Here is a 15,415-nt window from a genome sequence, read left to right on the forward strand (position 1 = left end):
CTACAGCGATACTGCTCAGTGGATGCCCTATTAGTTCTAACAAAATACAGCCTTATTGTATTATTCCTGGGCAGCCACCAACCCGACCCTGGTCCGACCTTATATATCCACTAATGAGCTGCATCCGAGTCCTCCACATTTCAATAGGGCTGTAGATGTGGCGTGGGGTGAAGGCACTTCCTGCTAAGCTAAAGGATGGGAGTTCCATCCCCTGATCTGCAAGGTGGAAGGGAAGAACTGAATTCCACATATTATTCTCTGACCTCCACTTTGGGGCATGGTGCATATGCTTGAGAACATGTGCGCGCACACACTAAATAAATAGACTAAACATATAATAACAAGAATAATGAAGAATGTATACAGTGGGCTGGCAAGATGGCCTGAGTTTCATCCCTGCAACTACTGCAAGCTGTATTCTGATCTACACACACACCATGCACACACGTGTCATGATACAGTGTGCTGTGGTACATGAACACATATGCACACGTGTGCACACACACACGATAATATAAATAGTTATGAAAATTATTGCTGGGAAGGCAGTATTTTATCCCCACCCCCTTACCCCGCTCCTAGTTCTCCAGAAAGGAGGCTCGGAGCCTCTCAGAGACGTGACTGGAAGTGCTGAAGCAAGGTAAGCTGTACAAAGGCGAGCACACCCGCAAACAAATACAAAGGGCTGGCTAGTTTTAGTAGCCTCCGGGCTATAAGGTGGACCCTCAGCTGTCTTACCTTGATCTTTGTAGTACTTTCCTGACCGGGAGATACCTAACTAAAAGAGGTGATTGGGAGCTGTGATTAGGGAAGGTTGTTTTGCATAGCAAAGGCAGGCATGTTGGAATTAAATTTGTGAAATTAGTTAACAGCCGCACGCGCGTGTGTGTGTGAGTGTGAGTGTGTGTGTGTGTGTGTGTGTGTGTGTACGTACAGTGATTACTCAAGCTTCAGCTTCATCAGAAATATAGGAACTAGGAGGGCTCAGCTTGGAGTCTGCAGTTTGATCCTCAGGACCCAGTAGAAGGAGAAAACCAACTCCTACAGATAGTCCCCTGATCTCTGCACTCATGGCATGCCACATTCCCTTTGTGGGGCACACACACACACACACACACACAGAGCATAGTGCACATGCTAGGACACATACATGTTGCAGCACACATATGTTGTAGAATGTACATATCATGCCATACACTGGCACATTTGCATTTGCATCCCGGCATGCACGTTCAGTGGCACAGTCATGCAGTGGTACGCACTGGTTGTTGCACATGTGCTGTGGCATGCACACACAGTGGCACATTCATACTGCAGTATATGTATGTCAAGGCACACTTTGGCCTTGGCACACATGAACAAATAAATATAGTAAAAACGGAATAAAATATGAACCAAGGCCAAACTCCATGGGAAAGCATTGGTGCAGCGCTCCCTAGGCAGGAGCTCAACCTCCTTAGCAGGGAACCAAAGAAAATCAACACTACTGCATTTTTGGTGTTTGACAGTATGGGTATGGAATTTTCTAATGTTCTTTATACATCATGATATTTGAATGCCACTGATAAACATTTTAGGAATACAGGCTATGGAAAATAAAATCAATCTTGATGTTTTCCTTATAACAGCTTATATCTACACAGACCGATTAGCTCTCTTTTGCAGTGCCTAGGAGGCAATCAGCTGCTTCCAGTTGCTTCTGCCCAGCCACCTGCTACCAGAAACTCATCCTGGCAGAGCGTGACAGCAAGCTTCGTACTCTTTGAGTGATATTTGGCTACAAACATTGCTGCTGCTGCCCTGAGTGAGGGATGGAAGGAAGGGCTGTGGGCTTAGAGTCAGTGGCAGGAAGAGCAAACAAGGTTTCCACGGGAATAGTGAACAAGGAGGGTTTCCACCAAGCGGGGCATCCTCTCTAATCTGCTGACTGCTGAGCAAGGGCAATTCCTGTTGGAGACAGCAGAATTGGAGAATACAGAAATCTATTTGAGGTTGAGTTTTGAATAATAGTCTGAATTTTGTTTGTTTTGTTTGAAAAGGGTTCACTCTGTAGTTCTAGCTGCTTCCATGTAGTACTTACCATGTACACCTCAAACTCATAGAGATCCACCTCCCTCTGCCCCAAAGGTGTTCTTGGGAATTATAAAAGAAGCAGGGAGGGAAAATGACAAAGGAAAGATAATTTCTGAATTGATTGAAATTCTATTGTAGCATCTTGCTACCCCGGAGCCTACAGAGATGTAGAATCTGTGAACTTCTCAGCCTCTGAAAAAGAATTGGGGGGCCCTCTAGTATGTTCTAAGAAAGACATTCAAGATGAGAGGTCTGGGATGCTGCTGAGATGGAGCCACAGTGAACACGAGCCTGCAGGAAGCTCTGTTCTGAGCTGCTCTGGAGAGCGGCCTCAGCCTCGGCTGCCCTGCTGGAGAATCTGCTGGCTCCTGTGTAGGACGCAGACCGTTAGCATGGAAACTGCAATTGCTTTCCAGCCTCAGGTTCTGCATGTAATGGTGATGTGGAAAAAAAATACAGCAGGAGCTCAGACGGTGTCACTTCATGAGTGCTTGGTGTGCCAGACTACCTACCTTGGCCAGAGGCACGGTGCTTCCGATGAGACGTGCTCCACAGGAAAGGGAGTGGAACTCAGAGAGGAGGAAAGAAGCTGAAAGCCTCTCAAAGAAAAAAGGTCACATTGTTTTTAGAATTGTTCAAGTAAGTCAGAAAATATTACCCCCAGCCTCTTTCTTACAGTTCCATTTCATTAATTTATTAATAAATTAATTTATCAATTTATTTAATTTATTGTTGTGTGCCCTATACTTCTATTGTGGTTCTGAGGATCAAACTCAGATTGTTGCGCATTCACAGCACAGTCTCACGGCTCAGGAGTTCATTTTTAAAAACGTAATGCATACTGCTGCTTTCAGCGAGAGAGAGACCTGTTAGGCAGAAAGGCGGCCTTTTCTGCACAGCATTTCTGAAGGTTTGTCTTCTGTCCCTGCTGATCCCCTTTCCTCTGGCCTTTGGACTGCGGATGCGGATTCATATGACGCGGAGCATATGACAGCCTCCAGCCTCCATGAGCACAGTACCTTTGATGAAGAATTGGATCCAACTTGCTCACATAGCAAGGATTTATATTGCGCGCTGACAGCTAACTGAAGAGCCATCGTGATCCTCCGGTGCCCAGGCCACTTGTGCTTACCCTTTCTGTAAATACAGCGCTCCTAATTTAGTAAGAAGAAAGAACAGACGCTAAAACCATGACCTATAATTATATCTATGGGATCCATCAGTAAGCATGTCGGATGGCGGCTAAGCATTTGGCAGTACATTTTCTTTGGATATTAGATATAAATACAAGTACCTTAAATATACTAGTCATGATGTTTGTATTTAAAAATTATCTGTAACCTTAGTTAGGTTAAAACAATTTATATTTGAAAAGAATGAGTAACATCGATATTAAATCACTTCTTTCAGGGATTTGTCAAAAGGGAATATTGTGGCCTTATAATTGCATTATATTGTAGAAAATGTAATTAATTTAAATGGATATTATTTGTGTATAAAGACAGCTTAGGTCTGTGCGGATTGTTTTTTGAGTAATGAGTAGGAAAACGAATCCACAAACCCCACTGTACAGTGTGGTACGTGTGTGTGTGTGTGTGTGTGTGTGTGCGCGCTTCCACCTCTCTCTGACCCCAGGCACTCAGGTTTTTTGTGTCTTGTGTTCCTCATCATCCTTGATTGCTAGATTTAATCTCACTGTTTGTGTTTAATTTTTATGTGTTCTCGAAATCAGCTTTATTGTAAGCAAATCTGTGACTACTTTAAAAGACTGGAAACAGAAAAAGATAAATCTTTGCCAATTCAAAACAAAATATAACAAAACATAAAAAAACCAAACCCAGGACCAAACCACCCGAGCTTCTGCATCTTGTTTCTTCACTGTTGTGCAGTCCGAACACTGGCACCGGAGAAACCGCACATTTGAAGACAGATAAGGGGACTTGCTAGATGGCTCAGCAGGTAAACAGCTTATTGCACAAGCCTGCTCCCAGAGAACGGAGCGCTGCAGCACGCCTGCACCTGCACACATATGCACTAAGTCACAGCTACTATTACAATTATGTTTTAAAAACACAGGGAAAGGCTGTGGACATGCTAAGTTGTTTTGTTTTTTTTTTTTTTTTTTTTAAAGCCGAGATGAGCTCTCCAAAACCAGGGGAGAAGGAATAATTCTGTACTGTCTCAAGTAAACCTGTGAGGGAAGTTTAAATGGCGGGGAAGCCTGAAGAGCAGACTTTTCACGCGGCTGATGTGATGAAACCCACTTGGTGAAGTGCTCGCTGTCGCATGCTGTAAGAGCGCTTGCTGGCTTTGAGCTCCAGCACACCAAGGACGTTCATCATGGTAGAAGTCTCCTATGCTATATTGCAAGTTTGAGCAATTTTTAGGTCGGTTTGAGGTACATGAAACCCAGTCTTTCTGAATAAAAAATTATAAAAGGGAAGGGAAAAGATCTGTCCATGATCTGGTGTATTTAGTCATCTTGGTTTGCTATGCCTTGACTCGCATCTATATCAGATGCGAAAGAATCATTCTAAGAGTTAGTTTTACCTGCTGGAGGTTCGTTCATCTTTATGCTTAGGTAAAAATAGGTTTGTACCACTATTTGATGATTTTCTGATTTTGTAGACATTAACTATTAGCTTGGATTCTATGGTATGGGTTTAACTCTTGCAGGCTCGCCCCCCTGCACCCATACCATAGAATCCAAGCTAATAGTTCCTACACTTGGTTGTCCTGAGAGCCTATCGTATGCCTATCATATAGCTCTGTAACAGTCATCCATCTGCCGTCCATTCCCTTCATCAACTTTTTTGTTTGAGCAGGCGATGAAGCAAAGGGCATTATCACCTTTAAATTAAAAAAAAAAAAGTTCACTGGTTTCCTACATTTATATAAAGAATCTTAGTCATTTTCACTGCCAGTCCCTTCTCTCCAGTTGAAACCCTTATCAACAAGCCCCCTCCTATTTTCATGTCTTCTTTCTGTGTGACCCACTGAGTTTAATTAGAGTTTCTTGCTGGAGCGTGGGGAGGAGGTAATTTACTGGTGCTTTGGCCACTCATCAGTGACTACATCACTGAAGAAAATGACACCCTCCTCCCCCATCAACCATTAGCTGTGGATAGTCCCTCAGGGAAGGGTCTGGCCTCTTGGACCCCTCTCCCATCCATGATTAAATATAGACAGGCCCAATCTTGTGCAGGTTTTATGTGGATTGTTACAGCTTTGGTGAGCTCGTGATTGCAACAGCTATGTGAAGCACAGAAGACTTTTTTTTTTGCCTGCACATCTCCCACACTGTGGCTCTCACATTCTTTCTGCCCCTCCTCTCCCAAGTGTCCCCACCCCCACCTCCACCCCCAGACTTAGAGTGGCTGATAGAAATGGCTGTCCCATTTGGGGTTGTGAAAGCCACCATCACTCCTCACTCAGGCTAGTGACAGGTTTGAGCAATAGTGGTTGCAGGCTGCAGTGCTCAGCTTCTCCGACAGCATTACCGCGCTCTCTCCATTCAGATGGCGCTCTCTACCATTTAAAATGGAATGTTTTTATGTTTCTCAGGAGACAACTGGACCAGAATGCACATATTTATAACCATTCTGTTTTAAATTGATGATTTGGATGCGATGTGTAATGTGAGTGGATTGTTAACCCTTAAAGATGACAAATACACTTTTCATAGTGCCATGATCAAACCAGGATCTTGTGCACTCACGGTGGATTTACATGTGCTCCCAACCCCAATATATAGTCTTTATGGTTTTGTTCCATATGTTTGTTTGTTTGGAGAATAAAGTTGTGCTACATCCCTAAGATGGCCTCAAACCGCTAATCCTCCGGCCCTTTTAAACATTTTTGTTCTGACCTAGGGTCTTTACCATCTCCCTCCCCCCCCCCAATGCTGCTCACTGTGTAGGCCAGGCTGGCTGCAGACAACGCACTTGTGCATTACCACATCTGGCACCCAAACCTCTTTAAAAATATTTCATTGTGTGTGTGTGTGTGTGTTAAGACCAGAGAACAGTTTTCAGTAGTTCCTTCTCTCTACCCACCAAGTGTGGGTTCTGGAGATGGGACTCCAGTTGCCAGACTTGGTAGCAAGTGTCTTTACTCACTGAACCATCTTGAGGGTCCCTCATCCTCTTGTGTGTTGTTGGGATTACAGGTAAGTGTCACTATACTGGCTTCTACAGTATATTCTTTAAAGTGCTAAAATGTCAGGCTATTGTATAGAAGTTTATAAATAGGTATGATAAAGAACAAGATAATAGATTTTGGGGGTATACTAAACCCCCAAGTCGATGAAGGTCTAAATTGCTATAGGATTCAGCAGTGAACTCCAGATCCCCTGTACAGCCTCTCCCCATGAGGTGTTAGCCTAACATTAGCTAAAATGACCAGAAAGTGGACCAGAAAGTGATTTTAGGATAGAGATGAACATTGTTTTTATTTAAGGGAAGACAATCTGAGAGAATATATACTTAGGATCCTGTTCCGCCAAAACTAGGGAGGAGATGGGATGCAAGAAACCTGTTGACTAAGGTCATTTGGATGAGTTTTTGCTGTGTGCACACCTCAATAATGGATTGAAAAGGAAATGGGAAATTACAACTTTTTGATCTTCTCTTATTGATAATGAACTCGCCCATCACTCATTACCAGTAGACAGGAATCCGATCTGAATGGGCTGCAGTCTGGTGCAGAATGGCATTGCTTCTAATACTGTTGGTTAGGATGACATTGGAAGAAAAATTATGTGTGTCCCATAAGACAGGGATAGTTCATTTTCTTACATGTAAAACACCCTCCCAGACTTTGCACATTATATATACATAGTGTATATAAGAAGAAATAGAAGTAAAAGTGGTTAAGATGTTCCAAAAAAGCTTTCTCAAATTCAGACCTTAATTTTTGTGACTCATGTTTTGAGTCAGCTGTTGATTGCTGTGATTTTTCTGTGAAGTTCATCTTCTGTGACATGAAAATGCTGGTGATAGGTAAGATGACTCAGCTTGCCATGTAAACCTGACAACCTGAGTTCAAACCCTGGGACCTGTGATGAAGAGACGTGGCTCTTTCAGTCTCTGGCCTCTACTTGGTCTTTTTGCTGTAGGAGCTCCGTGCCTGGCATACCTACACATGCATACTGAATCTCTGTATAATATTTAAATTATAGATATGTTAAAATGTTTTAAACTGCTAGTAATGCACAAGATCTTAGTCATTCAAGCAGCTAGCCCAACCTCTCCCTCGAATTTTGGCGCTGGCACTTTCTTGATCTAAGTAGAAGGCAGTGACTTCAGGTGATCTCCAAGCCATCTTCTCTCTCTTCAGTGTTTCTGATTAAAGTTGAAAAGGGATTATAAGTGGGCTGCTTGACTCAGTTAAAAAAAAAAAGAAAAAGAAAAAAGAGATATTCAAGGTGGACTTTTTCCTTTTTGTTTTAGTACTGGATTAGCTTTATAGTGTGTGTGTGTGTGTGTGTGTGTGTGTGTGTGTGTGTGTGTGTATGTTGAGTTAAAGTCTTGCTGGGTAGCTCAGGCTGGCCTCACATGTGAGATCCCCATGCCTTCTGGGTGCTGGGGATTGCGGGAACATGGCACCTTGCCCAGTGGGGCTTGTCTTTTCACTGTTAAGCCACAGGTCTCCCAAAGCACTGAGAACTAATGTTCTTGCTGAGCAACTGGGGACTGGCATCAAGGCAATAGATTTTAGCCCATCTTGTCACCCTCATTTCGGAAGTGCTGGGGAAACTGATTTTGGTTTTAGAAAAATCCTCTTCTCAAAAAAAAAAAAAAAAAAAAAAAAAAAAAAAAAAAAAAAAAAAAAAAAAAAGGTCATCCCTTTCCCCAGGAAATCTTTTTCCACGTTTAGTGTGTTTGTGTTTGTGTGTGTGTGTTCCTGTGCGCTTGAGCTGTCTTTAGCTAGCAGAAGCTTGCAAGTTGTTTTCAAGTTTGAATGGCGGGATGTCTAATACTTCCCTTCCTTGTAGGGTTGCGGGTTTCATTAAACAATGCATTTTTACTTGTTTGAAGCGAGAACAGTTTTAAACAGCTGCACACATCTTTTGTATGTGGTAGCAATACTGCCATCTGGCCAACAAAATCCAGAGGCCCCTAGTTTTTAAGATGCATTCTGATTTTGGAGATGTTGAAGTGGGAAGATTTAAAAAAAATGTGTGCTTTAGCTGAAATACAGTTATGTCAGGAGAAAAGGGTTAATTCGTGACTGGGTTTCTTCGATAATTCTAAGGCTGATAAGTGTAAAACAGTTCTCTCAAAGACGTTTGTATTTTTGGTGTTTTACAAGAAATCTAGAGATTGGGAATATATACATCAGGGTTTGGCTGGAGTGTGTTGTGTGTTGAGTGGCTGGGATGAGTCTCCAGAAAGGCCGTGCCAACAGCTCCTAAAGCCACCATGAAAATACTTTTACATAAAGCATAGCTCCCTAGCCTTGAGCAGTACTTGTACTTTAAGCACTCAGGAGGGCAAAGCAAGAGAATTAAGAGTTTGAGACCAACCTAGGCTACTTAGTGAACACCCTGTCTGCAAAAGAAAAGGATTTGTGTGTGAGGCTGTTCTTATTTTAGGTAATGATTATTTTCTTCATCACAGACTCTTAGTACATACTCAGTAGTAACTGATTTAGCTTTGTGTCTCCCCACAGCACTTGGTTTTTGCTCACTACTGCTTTTGTAGAAGACAGGGCAGTGGATGTACTTGAGGGCAAACCGATATTTGTTAATTTTCGTAACCCTTTCTTGTGCTTATTAGAAGTCTGAATACCTTGTCTCTTTAAAGGAACCCGGGTCTCCCCTTTTGTTAAAGGGGGCTCATTGGATTCATTTTACAGTTACTCTTCAGCAGTGAAACGCAGAACCGCAGAACGAGATAGCAACCTTAAAACAGTGTCTAGCCCTGAGCAAACGGGTCTTTGAAAAACAGCTTTTGGTTGAGGCACCTCACTGCAGACTCTGGGCAACCAAGCTCTTCTTTAACCCCTTGAACGCCATTCTCCTTGCCGGAATTCACATGTTGCTTCGCGAGCCATTTTTCATCTGGTCACTTGGGACTTAACTTCACCAAAAGCTGAAGCTTGGCTCTGGGTCCCGGTCCCAAGCCCCAAACCCCAAGCTCTGATTCGGGCGGGGGGCGCGTGGGGCGGCGCCTGCAGGAAGTGTGCGCTTTAAGAGCGGGAGGAAGGGGCTCGCAGCGGCGGGGGCTGGCGCGGGGGCCGGGGGCGGCGCCGGGCCGTGCGTCAGAAGGGGCCCAGTGTTCGCACCTTCGCTGACGTCAGAGCTGCAGTGGGGCTGCGGTGCCTTGGCCAGCCCGTGCCAGCCCGAGCCCAGTCGCGACTCGGAGCCCGCGTCGAGCGACACGCGCTCCGCTCAGCTCCGCTCATCCGTTCCGGGCGGGCGTGGCCCGGGGCCCGGCGGCTTCGGGACGTTTCGGGGGTCCTCGCGGCGCGGCGGAACCCAAGCGGCGGGCAGCGCGCCCAGGCCGGCCGCGGCCCGCAGCGGCCCGGAAGGAGAGCAGGCGGCATCCACGGAGGTGAGTGCTGTGGCGGGCCGGGCAGTGGCGGTGTGCGGGCCGGGAAACCCGCTTCCTGCCCGGGGGCAGCGTGGACTGCTCGTCCGGGCTCCCGCGCTCGCCGCGACGGACTCGGGCGGCCCCAAGGCGCGCAGCCCCGGGGCGGCTGCGGGGCACGGCGGAGGGAGGAGGTGAGCCCCGGTGGCGGCAGGGACGCGGGAGAGGCCAGGGCGGGCGGCGGGCGGCGGGCGGCGGGCGGCGGGCGGCGGGCGGCGGGCGGCGGGCGGCGGGCGGCGGGCGGCGGGCGGCGGGCGGNNNGNGNCGCGCGAGGCATTCGGCGCCACCTGTCCACACACCCCCTTCACCGTGTTGCCTGCGCGCTCGGTCCCGGGCCTTCCCCGCCGCGAAGTTTTGCTGGGGACCGTCGATGCTGGGTCGTGTGAGTGTGTGCGTGTTACCGATCGCTTTGCTGCCGTCGTGCAACAGTTGTGTAGAGCTGGTCAGAGACGCCATCGTCGTCTTTACTTGCTCCCAAGAAGGCCCTTTCCAGGTTCTACGGTTTTCTGACGACAGTTATGGGTAGCTCGGGAAAGAAAAGGAAAAGATGCAGGTCGCAAGGCACTAAAAACGGTTTTCGTCCCCAAATGATACTGTTTTTAAAAAATACGTGTATTTGTTTTTGCTGCAGTTATATGCTTCGAGGGGCGGCGAGGGGCACGGAGAAAGCCCGTAGCAAATCGCATCCACTGAAGAGAGTCCATTAACAATTTCAGATTATCAGCCCCTTCTTTTTGAGAATGTATACGTTCATGTACTTGCTTCATATGAGTGTTTTACATAAGCGTGGGTGTTTATTTTTCGTTCTTTTCACTTAATACATCGAGGACTTTTTTTTCTGTATGGTCTGAAACCAAAGCGTAAAATGCTAGCTAGAAACTCGTTGGATATTTGATTACGTATCACTGCAGTAGCCAGCCCATTGGCTGGAAGAAAGCTGAAATCAGGGTAGCAACCGGTTTCTATAACATATTGTTTACTCTTCCTAATAATTTGGGGCACTGTTTTTCATTCCGGTTGGTCAATTGAGAGACTGATGTAGTTATTCATGACTAACATTAAAAAATGAATTAAGATAACAGAAAATGCCAGAATGTATACAGCTAGGGTATTGTTTTGTGAAACCTTTAAAAACTGCGTGTGTGTGTGTGTGTGTGTGTGTGTGTGTGTGTGTGCATGTGTGGGTACGCGCGCACTCTCGAGCATTGGGTTGTAATATAAAAATGTTATTGCTTCCTATGGTCTCATGCTAAATAACCTTAAAGTCACCAAAGTACTTTCAACACTCAAAAGGTATAAATGATGAAATTAAACTAAATGTTAATTTTATCCTTTTTTGTTTTCAGAGTAGTGATAATTGTATAGTGTACCAAATTTGGTTGCTAATTATTTGCTGTCACCTAATATTAAAACATTTTTTTCTAAAAATTATTATAAATTATTTCTATTAAAAATGTCTAGATGTTAGATGTTAAGGAACGGAAGCACCATTTGCTGAGTTTGACCGGCCACCCTGTGTTTGGTGTGAGACCTGGAACAATATCCTTCCTTATTCTAAACCTCGGGTTGCCTCCTATCTTTTGATAAGATAATGCATTTGAAGCAGTTGACAGCATGCCTGGCTTAGATTAAGTGCTCACGGTTAGCTATTATTATTTTATTAGGACCCAATGGAAGTGTCCAGGATGCTTGTCGCCATCGGGAAACCAGCATAGCATGGATAACCCAAAAGGAAAAAAAAAAGCAAAGGTGAAAATTAGTTGATAGTGTTATATGAAGGAACTGACACTGAATTAAAATGGTCTTTTTAAACATATGGCTTGGCCATTGTTATGATTATGATTGCTTCTCATATTTCCTACTGGTAGACAGGTAATTTAGATTTCGGGGTTTTGTTTGTTGTAGTTTAACTTTTTAATGTATTTTTTTAGGTCCAGGCAGCCTATGAATTCATGAGCCTCTTGTGTCAGTTTTCCAAATGCAGGGATTGTAGGTGTGCACCACCTCAACCAGCCTTGAGAGTTTTATGTAAAAACATATCCTTCTATTGACTTTTCTTACTTATTATTTTTTTTTATTAAGTTGATGTCTTTTGTCAGGCAGTTGAGAAATATTTCCTATGAGGATTCCGAATTTTGCTAGCTTTCATTAGAATGACATAGTCAGTTGAAAGACAATATAATTCCAAACCATTCAACAATATTATTGGTTTATCTCTTGCACAGATGTGCAAGAAAAATTTTTTAGGGGTTGGGAATTTAGCTCAGTGGTAGAGCACTTGTCTAGTATGCAAGGCGCTGGGTTCTGTCCTTAGTGCCTGAAAAAGATTAAAAAAAAAAAAGGAAAATACCTAATAAAAAATATTTTTAAAAAAGCAGAAGCCTTCTAGGTAATTCATATATCTCTATTCACTGCCCTAGATTGGCTTGTACATTTTTAGATGTTACAAAAACCAGTGAAATGAGGAGTGTGAACATTGTCATTAACAAATAGTATTAGAATTCTTATAGAAAATAAATGGAGTGTTTTGGACAAAAAAAGGCTTTTCTTTCAAAATGTATAACTGGGTATGACGTCTGTAAGAGATTGGGAAAAATGGAAAACAATCATAATTCTGCTCTTGGATTTGAAAATGGACTTAGGCTCTTGTCCTGTTCTACAGCAGTGAACGGGAGACTTTCTGAGAGTGAATCATAGAATCTGGGGGAAAAATATGTCTTGAATACGTTAATTTGTCCACAGAAAGAAAGAAAGAAACCGACAAAACCTCTTCAAACATCCAAGCAAAAAACAAAACAAAACAAAACAAACCTAACCTAATTTTCAATTGATATATATTATACATTTTAAATTAAAATATTATGATTATATATGTAAGTATTTTTTAAATTATTGGCTACCAACTACTTGCTTTTATTTTGTTGGATAAAGAGAGATTTTTGTCTTGCACAAATAAACTGAAACACTAAACAGCCTTTAAATATTCCATTTTGGAATTATATGTAACGGTGTGGAAAGGTGCTTATCACGTGTATTTAAACAAAAGCAGAGGATGATCGCATAGAATGTCCAATATCATTTCCTTTCTGAGCTGTGTGACAAATGGTAAGAAAGAATTGCAGTTTATATTCTTTACTTACGTGTTTTTACAATTGTGTAACGAAATGTCTTTTGTATTAAAATGGTCATTAAAGTGAAAACTAATGTGAATTGTTCTTTTATAATTTTTTAAAAAAATCACTAATATACCTCTTGTAAAGAAATTCCTACTCTAAATTCTTTTTTTGGTTGGCTTTTGAAATATTGTCATGTCAAACCCCAACCTACTTTTTCTGTTTTGCTGCCCCTTAAATTCTCAAATCAAGCCTTTGATTCAGCAGAAGTTACTAATTTACTGTCTTCAAATGTACTTATTTAGTACCTTTTATTTTTTTATACCTCTTTTGTTTGCTACTTGGACTATGTTTTCCTAACGTTATTGTAAGAAATTCTACTCATTTCCAAAATTTGGTAAAAAACAAAAACAAACAAAAAAAACCCCAAAAAACAAAAAAACAAAAAAAACAAAAACGAAAAACAAAACCCTATACCGGCATTCCTGCCCCTGGCCATTGGATTTCCAAGCTGATGTTGATAGTTAAAGTCATTCTTACATTTTTATTATTGGCAGCAGTGGCTCTAGTCCAGGCCGCCTGCCCGCTAGGCAAGGGCTCTCCCACCCGCTTTACTCTCTGCCTCATGCTTACTATTTTTATTTAGTCAGTTCTCAGATACCACTTCACACTTGGGCATTGATTTTCCAGTTCCATTTTACACTCCTTGGTGGCAGGAGACCTTGTGTTTGTCTTAAAGCTCCTAGGACAGAGTTTCTGTACCAGGCAGGTACCTGATAACATATACTTTGAGTAAGAAATGGTCCTATCGGTTCTTTTGAAACTAAGTGTTGGCATTTTTCTTTACAAGTGGTCCTGGGCACAGGCCAACGCCTGACCCATAATTATAAGAAATTTAAAAACTCGATCACTTTGCTTAATTCTTCACTGATACAGATGGAAAATAAAACGTGATAGTATTTTTCGATAAAACTAATATGGTAGCTGAGAGTTGGGTCCTGTACCCAAACTTGGTTTCACATGTGTATTTTCCTTTGAGATTTCTCCAGAAGCATATTTTGGTTTTAGGCAGTTTTTGTTTCTCCTACTGTGCTGAGGCACGGGTGTGCCTCATCTTCTTTTACAGCTGTTGTTCCTGGAGGCCAGAGCTCCAAGGGCATGGGGGTTTGCTGGGCCCGCAGACATTCGCTACAACACTTATTAGGGAGGTTATGTTGTGATAGTCAATGAATGGTAGTATGTAAGTGCTTTGTGTTCAAGATTTAATATTTTCTTCTGTTACTGGAAATAATTGTGTTACTTTTAAAATGACAGTATGACTAGGGGTTGCTTGTATAGTCAGCTATCGATGTGAGAATTATTGTCTAAAAAGTTGTTTTATTTTAATTTACAGATGCTTGTCAAGACTAATGCAGATGATGAGATACTTGCCCTTTTCTGCTCAAGGTAGGGCTCATTACTTTAAAAACAAGTTGCCAGTCAGGTTCTAATAGAATTTTAAAAAATAGAAAAAGACCTACTGACTTATGCAAAGCAGTATAATTCTAGACTCTGGATAAATCCTTTTAATAATTAAAACTTTATTAGTTCATAAAAATTAGGTCAACTTAGAATCAGCTTGATTATTTTAATTCTGCAATATGTATATGCTGTCTTCCTACCACAGGGGGATTGGATTTGGGAAGTTTTAGGTGAGGTCCTGGAATGTGAAATGAAGCAACTTTCAGCGCTGTGCTTCTGCTGTGTTCGTAACTCCCTGTGGATGAAGACAGAGACAGCAGGCGGCAGTACCTTTGCAGCTTACAGGCTGGAGCGCTAGCACTCACTCTGCCTTTCATCCAGAGAAGGTTTCAGTCGGATAGTCAAGAAGTGGTTGAAACATTCGTTGTTATCATTTTCAAAGTTTAGTTTTATGTTCTAAGATTTACTTAGCCTAAAAACTGTCTTATGTATAAATATAACTGTGAGCTTTGTCTTATTCTCTGGTTTCCAATTAATAAATGAGGCAAATTAATGAGGAAAAAGATGCAGTGTTAAATTGTCACATATATTATTTCAGGTGCTGGTTTAATTGATTTATTTCTAAGTGTGGAAATCAGAAAGGCAAAGGTTCTCAGTGCAGAGTAATAATAGGCAAGGAGCGATGGCAATGCACTGTCAGCTTGATAAAGCTTTCCTAGTCACATTTTATTAGTTTTGAGGATGTAATTTCATTTTTATCATTGGTTTTAATAGTTAAATCTTTTACATTGCCAAATACTCTTGCTTATTGTAGTACTAATGTCACAGACCTGGGCTTAGTCGCACAAGCCTGTAATCCCCCTGCTCAAGAAGCTGAGGATGAGGGAGGGGCTGAAAGAGGTAGCCAGCAGAATACAGGAAGACCATTTCTACTTTTCCCTCTAAATACAGCACATTAAATGATTCTGTTATATATTTTCCAACAGACAAATATTTAAATAATTAGATTAAAACATGAAAAGATTATTTGAAATTCTATTTACAGCTTTTAACAAACCAACAACTACACTAGCTGCAACTATGTATATATAGCTGAGAGAGGGAGGGAGGGAGGGAGAGAGAGAGAGAGAGAGAGAGAGAGAGAGAGAGAGAGAGAGAGAGAGAGAGAGAGAGAGA

General features: G+C 42.5%; 1 protein-coding gene across 4 annotated transcripts in view; it reads left to right on the plus strand.

Moving 5' to 3' along the window:
• Positions 1-9,394: 9,394 nt before the first annotated feature.
• Positions 9,395-15,415, plus strand: part of Zdbf2 (zinc finger DBF-type containing 2) — a 40,899-nt gene continuing 34,878 nt past the window's right edge. For 2 of the 4 annotated variants that reach the window (XM_021173318.2, XM_021173295.2), the window contains exons 1-3: positions 9,395-9,629; positions 11,330-11,414; positions 14,172-14,224. The gene's annotated coding sequence lies outside the window, so the exon portion shown is untranslated. The remainder of the gene's footprint in view (positions 9,630-11,329; positions 11,415-14,171; positions 14,225-15,415) is intronic. The other 2 variants (XM_021173312.2, XM_021173303.2) reach the window with 1 other exon arrangement.

The sequence above is a fragment of the Mus caroli genome, chromosome 1 (genome assembly GCF_900094665.2).
Source record: "Mus caroli chromosome 1, CAROLI_EIJ_v1.1, whole genome shotgun sequence".
NCBI lineage: Eukaryota > Metazoa > Chordata > Mammalia > Rodentia > Muridae > Mus > Mus caroli.